The following is a 10,385-nucleotide window of genomic DNA, read 5'->3' as shown; positions in this document are numbered from 1 at the left end:
ATTTATTGATTTGGCTGTGCCAGATCTTAGTTGCTGCATGTGGGATCTAATTCCCTGACCAGGGTTGAACCCAGGGTCCCTGCATTGGGAGCCTGGAGTCTTAACCACTGGACCACCAGGAAATCCCAACAGTTTTATTGAAACAATTCACATAGTCTACAACTCACCTGTTTAAAGTGTACAATTCAATGACTTTTAGTATATTCACAGAAAAGTGCAGCCATCACCACAGTCAATTTAAGATGTTCTCATCACCATAGAAACCCTAGTCCCTTAGCTATCACTCCTACACCAAACTTTCCAGACCCTTTCCATACCCTCCAGCCCCTGGCAAACTCTAATCTACTTTCTGTCTCTCTAGATTTGTCTGTTCTGGACATTTCATATAAATGGAATCATATAGCATGTGGTCTCTTGTGACTGGCTTCCTTCACTTAGCGTTTTTTCAAGGTACATCCATGTTGTTGTACGTATCAGTACTTTTCTTTTTATTGTCCAATAAAATGCTGTTGTATGGCTATCTCATATTTTGTTTACTCCTTTGTCAGTTGATGGACATTTATATTGTTTCCACCTTTTGGTTAGTATGATTAATGTTGCTATGAATACTCACGGACACGTTTTCGTGTGGACATATGTTTTCATTTCTCTTGGATAGACAGCTAAAAATAGAGTTGCTTGGTCATATGGTAATTTTACGTTTAACCTTTGAGAAACTGCCTGTTTTCCACACGAGTGCACCATGTTACACTCCCATCAGCAATGTAGGAGGGTTCCAATTTGTTCACGTACTCACCAACACCTGTCATCATTCCTTGTTTTGATCACAGCCATCCTAGGGCGTGTGAAGTGGTATCTGGTTGTGGTTTTGATTTGCAATCGCCTGATGACAAATGACATGAAGCATGTTTCATGTGCTTGTTGGTCATTTGTATATCTTCTTTGGGAAAATGTCTATTCAGATCGTTTGCCCATTTTTAATTGGGTTGCTTGACATTTTGTGGTTGAGTTGTAATAGCTCTTTTTATATTCTGGATACTGGACCCTTTATCAGATATGTAATTTGCAAATATTTTATCCCATTCTGTGAGGAGTCTTTTCATTTTATTGATAGTGTTTTTTGATGCACAAAAGTGTTCAGTTTTGATGAACTCCAGTTTACCTACTTTTTATTCTTTTGTGCGTTACGTTTTTGTTGTCATATCTAAGAAACCACTGCCTAAATCCAAGGTCATGAAGATCTACTGTGCTGTCTTTGATGAATTTTATGGGTTTAATTATAATGTTCAGATTTTTATCTACTTTGAGTTAAATTTCAAATTATTAGTTAATTTATTTATAAATGTTCTGGCTCTTCGTTGCTGCGCAGACTTTTCTCTAGTTGCCACAAGCAGGGGCTACTCTCTAGTGGCGCTGTGCGGGATTCTCACTGAGGTGCTTCTCTTGTTGTGGAGCTCCGGCTCTAGAGCACAGTCAACCGTTATGACCCACGGACTTGGTCGCTCTGCGGCATGTGGGATCTTACTGATCAGTGATCAAACCCATGTCTCCTGCATTGGCAGGCAGAATTTGTACCACTGAGCCACCAGGGAAGTCCTCAGTTCAGTTCAGTTCAGTTCAGTCGCTCAGTCGTGTCCAACACTTTGTGACCCCATGAATCACAGCACACCAGGCCTCCCTGTCCATCACCAACTCCCGGAGTTGACTCAAACTCATGCCCATCGAGTCAGTGATGCCATCCAGCCATCTCATCCTCTGTCGTCCCCTTCTCCTCCTGCCCCAATCCCTCCTAGCATCAGGGTCTTTTCCAATGAGTCAACTCTTCGCATCAGGGGGCCAAAGTACTGGAGTTTCAGCTTCAGCATCAGTCCTTCCAATGAACACCCAGGACTGATCTCCTTTAGGATGGACTGGTTGGATCTCCTTACAGTCCAAGGGACTCTCAAGAGTTTTCTCCAACACCACAGTTCAAAAGCATCAATTTTTCGGCGCTCAGCTTTCTTCATAGTCCAGCTCTCACATCCATATATGACCACTGGAAAAACCATATCCTTGACTAGATGGACCTTTGTTGGCAAAGTAATCTCTCTGCTTTTTAATATGCTATCTAGGTTGGTCATAACTTTCCTTCCAAGGATTAAGCGTCTTTTAATTTCACGGCTGCAATCACCATCTGCAGTGATTTTGGAGCCCCCAAAAATAAAGTCTCTCACTGTTTCCACTGTTTCCCCATCTATTTGCCATGAAGTGATGGGACCAGATGCCATGATCTTAGTTTTCTGAATGTTGAGCTTTAAGCCAACTTTTTCACACTCCTCTTTCACTTTCATCAAGAGGCTTTTTAGTTCGCCTTCACTTTCTGCCATAAGGGTGGTGTCATCTGCATATCTGAGGTTATTGCTATTTCTCATGGCAATCTTGATTCCAGTTGGTGCTTCTTCCAGCCCAGTGTTTCTCATGATGTACTCTGCATAGAAGTTAAATAATCAGGGTGACAATATACAGCCTTGACGTACTCCTTTTCCTATTTGGAACCAGTCTGTTGGTCCATGTCCAGTTCTAACTGTTGCTTCCTGACCTGCATATAGGTTTCTCAAGAGATGGGTCAGGTGGTCTGGTATTCCCATCTCTTTCAGAATTTTCCACAGTTTATTGTGATCCACACAGTCAAAGGCTTTGGCATAGTCAATAAAGCAGAAATAGATGTTTTTCTGAAACTCTCTTGCTTTTTCGATGATCCAGTGGATGTTGGCAATTTGATCTATGGTTTCTCTGCCTTTTCTAAAACCGGCTTTAACATCTGGAAGTTCGCGGTTCACGAAGGAAAGTCCTACTTTGGGTTAATTTTTGTTTATGGTATGAGGTGAGGATCCAGCTTCATTCTTTTACATGTGTATAACCAGTTGTCCCGGGGAAGGCAATGGCAGTACTCTTGCCTGGAAAATCCCATGGACGGGGGAGCCTGGTGGGCTGCAGTCCATGGGGTCACTAAGAGTTGGACACGACTGAGCGACTTCACTTTCACTTTTCACTTTCATGCATTGAAAAGGAAATGGCAACCCACTCCAATGTTCTTGCCTGGAAAATCCCAGGGACAGGGGAGCCTGGTGGGCTGCCATCTATGGGGTCACATAGAGTCAGACACGACTGAAGTGATTTAGCAGCAGCAGCAGCAACCAGTTGTCCCAGCACCATTTGTTAGAGACCATTTTATCCCCATTGACTGGTCTTGACACTCTTGTCAAAAGCAATTGACCATAGATGTTAGGGTTTACTTATGGACCAGTAAGCAATTCTGTTTTGAAGAACTGACTCACTGGAAAAGACCCTGATGCTGGGAAAGATGGAAGACAGGGAGAGAAGGGGACGACAGAGGACAAAATGGTTGGATGGCATCACCAACTCTATGGACATGAGTTTGAGCAAGCTCTGGGAGTTGATGATGGACAGGAAAGCCTGACGTGCTCAGTCCATGGGCTTGCAAAGAGTCAGACACGACTGAGAGACTGAACTGAACTGAATTCTATTTCATTGATCTGTACATCTATCCTGGTGAGGATATGATGAGGAACAGGGAGGCCTGGTGTGCTTCAGTCCATGTGGTTGCAAAGAGTTGTACACAACTTAGTGACTGAACAACAACAGCATACATCTGTCCTTATGCCAAAACCACACCACTTTTATTACTGCAACTTTGTACTAAATTTTGAAATCTGGAAGTGCAGGTCTTCCAACTTTGTTATTCTTTGAGATTGTCTTGGCTATTTGGAGTTTCTTTTGTGTGCTTAGTCTCTCAGTCATGTCCAACTCTTTTTGACCCCATGGACTGTAGTCCTCCAGGCTCCTCTGTCCATGGGGATTCTCCGGGCAAGAATACTAGAGTGGGTTGCCATGCCCTTCTCCAGGGGATCTTCCCAACTCAGGGATCCAACCCAGATCTCCGGCATTGCAGGTGGATTCTTTACCATCTGAGCCACCAGGAAAGCCCAGGGTTCCTTGCGATTCCATAGAATTTTAGAATCAGCTTTTCCATTCATGTAAAGAGGTTATTAGGATGATGAGAGGGACTGATTGTACCTGTGGATTGGTTTGGGGGAGTACTGCTATCTTAACAATGTTAAACCTTCTAGATCTGTGAACAAAGGATACCGTTCCACTTATTTAGTTTTTGTTGTTGTTTTTTTTTTTTTTTTGGTTTCTTTGCAATTTTTTGGTAATTTTCAGTGTACAAGTCTTACATTTCCTTGATTAAGTTTCTTCCTAATTCTTTTATTCTTGTGGATTTAGGGAGTGCACATCAAGTCTTCTGAAACATGCTGCCATGGCGAAGAGGAGAAGGAGTGGCAGAGTGTGGGTTTAACTGCTGATATTAATCGCTGCATGTGGGCTTGGGGGCAGATGTCTCCCTCTTCTGTCACGTGTGCACGTGCAGGAGTTTCCCCAGCCCGTCTCCACTGCTTCCTCTGTCCTAGCTAAGGAGGAGCGATGTATCGGATTGGTCAGTTTGGAAGAATACGTGGGAATGTTCGGCCCAGCCAGGGGAAGAGTTAAGTCTTCTGGTCCATGAACATGGGATGTCTATTTATTTAAGTCTACTTTACTTTTTCCCCACAATGTTTTGTTAATTTCAGAGTGTAAGTTTTATACTTAGTAAGTTCTTTTAAAAAATTTTTACTTAAAAAAATTTTTATTGGATTACAGTTGGTCTACAATGTTGTGTTAATTTCAGGGGTACAGCAAAGTGAATCAGTTATGCATATACATATGTCCACTCTTTTAGATTCTTTGCCCACATAGGCCTGTACTCAGTAACTTCTTACAGCACCTGTCAAGTCCTCACTTTGTAAAGGAAGCCTATTAGGGTTCCTGGTCATTCCTCTGCTCACCCTTCCCCACACCACCATGTCCCACCTTCAATTACTAATACCGTTACCACTAATAACAACAGCTTAACCCTGCTTAAGCACATACCTGGCACTGTTCTAGGAACTTGGCCTACAGTAACTAATGGAATCTTCATAACTATCCTAGGAGGGGAGGCCAGTGACTTGCCCAACGTCTGCAACTAATGGGGAGCAGAGCCAGAATTTCACCCAGGCTGTCAGACGCCTGCATCTCTGCTTTTCTTCATTGACTTCCTTGCCTGTTTTGCAATGGCAGTTGGGATATGTGAGGTTGGCCCCATGAAGCAGCTGATGTTTGACCACTTTTTAAAATTAATTTATTGGGATTTCCCTGGTGGTCCACTGGCTAAGACTCCATGCTCCCACGGCAGGGGGCCCTGGGTTTAAACCGTGGTCAGGGAACTGGATCCCACATGCTGTAACTAAGAGTTCATATGCTGCAAGTAGAGATCTGGTGTGCCCCAGTGAAGCCAAATAAGTATATAAATAAATGCTTACCAATAATTAATTTATCTATTTTTGGCTGCGCTGGTCTTCGTTGCTGTACTTGGGTTTTCTCTAAATGCAGTGATCGGGGTTACTCTTCATTGTGGCTTGCCAGCTTCTCATTGCGGTGGCTTCTCTTGTTTCAGAGCATGGGCTCTAGAGCACAGGCTCAGTAGTTGTGGCTCATGGGCTTAGTTGCTCCGAAGCCTTTGAAATCTTCCCCTACCCAGGGATCGAACCTGTGTAGTGTCCCCTACATTGGCAGGTAGATTCTTAAACCATTGGACCACCAGGGAAGTCCACCATTTTTAGCCTAAGAAACACAGCAATTTCATTTGATTCAACTTCTTTTAAAAAAAAGAAGACCTGGGGTTTGAGGCAGGTGCTGGAATGTTTGCTCACCAGTACAGGTGGGGATTTTCTGAGCTTAGGGCTCTGCTGTGAAAGGTTTGAACATGCTCCCCAGAGGAAGCAGCAGCTTTGAGGAAGCCAGGCTTACCTGGAGGAACCTTCTGAACAAAGGACTGAAGTCTGCCTTGAGATGGGGGTGCCGTTTTGGGGGTGAGCTCACTCCAAGTCCAAAGGTGTGTTGAGGTAGGAAGGTCCCCCCGAGAGCCAGGCTCTACATCTGCATGAGTCACCCAGCCTCCGGGAACCTGCCACCAGGGCCAGGCGCAGCTCCGACATTCCTGGGCAGGGCTTGCCACGTCGACTGGCAGGGTTGTGTTTCCAGGCCTGTCCTGCGGCTCCCAGGACCAGTGACAGGAGCAGGGAGGGCAGCCACCTGGTGGCCTCGGGACTGTTTGGTTGAGGAGCCTCCAGTATGTAAGAGGCCGTGGGAGGAAGAGACCTTGAGCTTCAATGTCTTTGAACTTTAAAGGAGAAGGAGAATTCAGCTTTGGACGTGCCCTGACTTAGGGGTTTGACATGGGAGGAGCGTTACATTTCCCTGTTCCAGCAGTTTCAGACTGCTGAAACTCGTTTGATCTCCTGCCCAGCTGCTGGGGAGCCTCTCTGGATGGTAGGACTGAGCCACAGAGGAGACCGATGGATGGGGAGTGAGGTTTCAGCCTTGACCTCAGGGCAGCCCTTGAGTTGATTACCACACAGTTCTTACCTGTTCAGACTTTCTTGGGACAGAGTCAGCCATCCAACAGGAAGGTTGGGGAGGGGGTACTGGGGACATGGCCTGTGTGTGAGGGCAGGTAGTCTTGAGGGACGTTCCCCCTCCAGCCCCCTCTGGACTCCCCTGGCCTCTGTGCATTGGGCTGGGAGAGAGCACTGGGAATCCTGGGGTGGGGAGTGGCAACCCTTCAGCTCAGCAGCAGCACCCACCGCCTCTCCCCTCTCCTCCCAAATCCCCTCTTTCTCCGGAAAGGAGAGAGGCGTGTCTGCTCGGAGGAGGACCGTAACTTGTCTGTATCTCCTGACTGCAGGACACTGGTCAGTGTAAGAGGGGCAAACCCTGGGGACTGGCTCTCCTGTCTCCCTCCCCTGGCTGGACAGGAGACCCTGGAAACACACCCGTCTATGTGTGTGGTCACCTCATCTACAGAGGCCCCCTCAGTGTGGCAGGGGAAGGTTGTGGTTATTTTCACTTTGAAAGATGCTGGAGCCATGGGCTCTCCATGTAGAAAAACAACCAACCTTACACCCTACACACAAAGTGATCAGAAAAGAATTCTAGCCCTAAATGTGCAGGGAAGATAATAAGCTTATGGCAAAGCCAGTGTATCAGTGGGGGCTCAGGAGCACAGATGTCCTAAACTGAACCCAGAAAGCATTGTCCTTAGAAGAAATACTGCTGAATAGGACTAGTTACGTTTGAAGACGTGTGTTCATCAAAATATGCCATTGGGAGGGAAAAGGAAGCCTTAGACTGGGATAGATGTTTGCAACGCACGTCAACAAAGGACTCAGACTGGGTAAAGATCTCCTAGAAATACACAGGAAAGAGATAAATTACTGGATTTTAAGATGGGCAGAGACTTGGGCAGGTGCTTCACAGAGATATGCAAATGGCTGGTGGTGTGAAAGGTACCAGCCTCATCCATCCTTCGGGGACATGCCGGGTAAAGCCAGGGACCTGCCACTGCAGTCCCAGTGGAAGAGCTGGAAACAAAGGGGACTGAGACTGTCTTCCAGCCTCCCCCCATCCCCATGCCTGGTCCCACAGCCCCACCTGCCCTCCCCACTAGCCTGGACCACAGCAGCAGCGTCCCTTTTGGTCCCCACCGTCCACTCTTTAGTCTCTTCTCCAGCCTGCAGTGAGACGTCACTTTAAAAATATAAGTCAGAACGCTTTGTCCTCCCCACGACTCAGAGGAGCTCCAGTCCTACCTGCCCAAGCTCACAAGGCCCTGTGTGATGTCCCTCTTTCCCACCTGCTGGGCCTTGAATGCCCCCTGGAGGGCGCTGACCCGGCATCCCAGGACCCCTTGCCCTCCCTCTGGCGCCCCGACCGACTCCTGAGAAGCCATGTGACTTGCTTTGACCCATGAAATGTGGAAGATCATCCACTGACCTGATTAGAGTTGAAGAACCAGCAAGGGCTTCCCCTCCCTCTGCACTGGCGACTGGCAGGGCTCCATGCAGGCAAGGCCTGCCCCGCCAGCTGTCCCGAGGGAAGACGACAGCGGTGGGGGTCACGGCGGCTGGCTCTCAGTGGACACATGGGGTGAGAGGGGAATGGGCCACGTGTTTCCAAGTATGGGCTGGTGCTAGCCTGTCCTGATCCATGCATGTCCAAGCTCATACCTGCTTCGGGGAACTTGCCCCCACTGACCTCTCCTCCTCCTCCTCCTGTTCCTCCAGGTGGTCAGCTGTGCCAGAAACACATGTGAACTACTCGATTCCTTTCTTACCACATTCTTCTTTTTTAAATTAATTAATTAATTTATTTTAATTGGAGGCTAATTACTTTACAATACTGTATACAATTACTGTACAATATTGTGATGGTTTTTGCCATACATTGACGTGAATCAGCCATGGGTATACATGGGTTCCCCATCCTGAACCCCCCTCCCACCTCCCTCCCCGCCCCATCCCTCAGGGTCATCCTAGTGCACCAGCCCTGAGCACCCTGTCTCATGCATCAAACCTGGACTGGTGATCTGTTTCACATATGATAATATACATGTTTCAATGCTATTCACTTAATCCTCAAGGTGCAAATTCCAAGTTCACTGAGTCCAAAAACATATCGAATGCCTCAGACAAGCTGAGCCAAAGCGAGACAAGGGGATACAGAATGATTCCATTTATATAGCATTTAAGAACAGGCAAAACTGTAATGTTCGGTGAAGCCTATGTAGATTGTTTCTTAGTTTTGTTTTCATCATTATTTTAAAATGTTGTTTATTTTTGGCTGCATTGGGGCTTCGTTGCTGCTGCGTGGGCTTTCTCTGAGTGTGACAAGCGAGGGCTACTCTCTGGTTGCAGTATGTGGGCTTCTCATTTCGGTGGCTTCTCTTGCTGAGGCTCTTCAGCTCGAAGAGTCTGAGCTCAGTAGTTGTGGCACACAGGCTAAGTTGCTCTGCCATGTGTGGGATCTTCCAGGACCAGGGATCAAATCCATGTTCCCTGCATTGGCAGGAGGATTCTTAACCACTGGACCACCAGGAACGTTCCTAGTTATACAACAAAGTATTTCAGTTATACAGATAGATACATGTATATATATATTGTTGTTCTTTGCCACTCCATGGACTGCAGCACGCCAGGCCTCCTTGGCCCTCACTGTCTCCCGAAGTTTGCCCAAGTTCATGTCCATTGCATCACTAATGCCATCCAGCAATCTCATCCTCTGGCGCCCTCTTCTCCTTCTGCCATCAATCTTTCTCAGCACTGGGGACTTTACCAATGAGTTCGCATCAGGTGACCAGAATACCGGAGCTGTGGCTTCAGCATCAGTCCTTCCAATGCGTATTCAGGGTTGATTTCCTTGCTGTCCAAGGGACTCTCAGGAGTCTTCTCCAGCACCCCAGTTCAAAGGCATCAAGTCTTTGGCGCTCTGCCTTCTTAATAATCCAGATCTCACAAGTGTACATGACCACTGGGAAGACTATCGGTTCAGTTCAGTTCAGTTCAGTTGCTCAGTCGTGTCCGAGACTCTTTGTGACCCCATGGACTGCATCATGCCAGGCTTCCCTATCCATCACCAATCTGGGAGACGGCTCAAACTCATGTCCATTGAGTCACTGGTGCCATCCAACAATTTCATCCTCTGTTGACCCCTTCTCCTCCTGCCTTCAATCTTTCTCAGCCTCAGGGTCTTTTCCATTGAGTCAGTTCTTTCCATCAGGTGGCCAAAGAATTGGAGTTTCAGCTTCAGCATCAGTCCTTCCAATGAGTATTCAGGACTGATGACCTTTAGGATAGACTGGTTTGATCTCTTTGCAGGCCAAGGGACTCTCAAGAGACTCTCAAGAGACTCTCCAACACCACAGTCCAAAAGCATCAATTCTTCGGTGCTCAGCTTTCTTTATAGTCCCAACTCTTACATGCATACGTGACTACTGGAAAAACCATAGCTTTGGCTAGATGGACCTTTGTTGGCAAAGTAATCTCTCTGCTTTTTAATATGCTGTCTAGGTTTGTCATAGCTTTTCTTCCAAGGAGCAAGCGTCTTTTAATTTCATGGCTGCAGTCACCATCTGCAGTGATTTTTGAGCCCAAGAAAAAAGTCTCTCACTGTTTCCATTGTTTCCCCTATTTCCATGAAGTGATGGGACCAGATGCCATGATCTTCATTGTTTGAATGCTGAGTTTTAAGCCAACTTTTTCACTCTCCTCTTCCACTTTCATCAAGAGGCTCTTTATTTCCTCTTTGCTTTCTGCCATAAGGTTGGTATCATCTGCCTATATGAGGTTTTTGCTATTTCTCCCGGCAGTCTTGATTTCAGCTTGTGCTTCATCCAGCCCAGCATTTCGCATGATGTCCTCTGCATAGAAGTTAAATAAGGAGGTGATAACATACAGCCTTGATGTACT

The sequence above is a fragment of the Cervus elaphus genome, chromosome 19 (genome assembly GCF_910594005.1).
Source record: "Cervus elaphus chromosome 19, mCerEla1.1, whole genome shotgun sequence".
Taxonomy (NCBI): domain Eukaryota; kingdom Metazoa; phylum Chordata; class Mammalia; order Artiodactyla; family Cervidae; genus Cervus; species Cervus elaphus.
This window is presented reverse-complemented; position numbering follows the sequence as displayed.